General features: G+C 66.5%; 1 protein-coding gene across 6 annotated transcripts in view; it reads right to left on the bottom strand.

The window, feature by feature from the left end:
* The window catches only part of CBFA2T3 (CBFA2/RUNX1 translocation partner 3), a 67,983-nt gene that overhangs the window by 9,876 nt on the left and 57,761 nt on the right, over positions 1–346 (bottom strand). The window lies entirely within an intron of this gene.

Raw genomic sequence — 346 nt, 5'->3', positions numbered from 1 at the left:
TGTGTGTGTGTGTGTGTGTGTGTGTGTGTGTGTGTGTATACACATGCACACAAGCTTTCCAGACAGGTACCAGACATCCCCTTGCCCTCGGCTGGATGCCCAGCCGGATGACCCGTCCCTGGGACCCGGCTCTGAGGCCCATGGCGCCAGGCTTCCTGCACCCCTCCGCCTGCCACGCCAGATGCCTGCCGCTCCCTCTGCCCGTGCAGGCTGGGCCCTCTCCTCCAGGGAGGCACACAGCTCTTTCTTGGCTTGGCCTGATCCCGCGCTCAGGAGCTGCAAGGCAGAAGCCCCAGCACCCCCCACTCCCCACCCCAGCTCCCAGGCCGGCGGGACAGGCAGGGCC

The sequence above is a fragment of the Gavialis gangeticus genome, unplaced genomic scaffold (genome assembly GCF_001723915.1).
Source record: "Gavialis gangeticus isolate Ggan-Ray unplaced genomic scaffold, GavGan_comp1, whole genome shotgun sequence".
Taxonomy (NCBI): domain Eukaryota; kingdom Metazoa; phylum Chordata; order Crocodylia; family Gavialidae; genus Gavialis; species Gavialis gangeticus.
The sequence above is the reverse complement of the archived record's forward strand: the minus strand, read 5'-3'. Positions and strand labels throughout refer to the sequence as shown.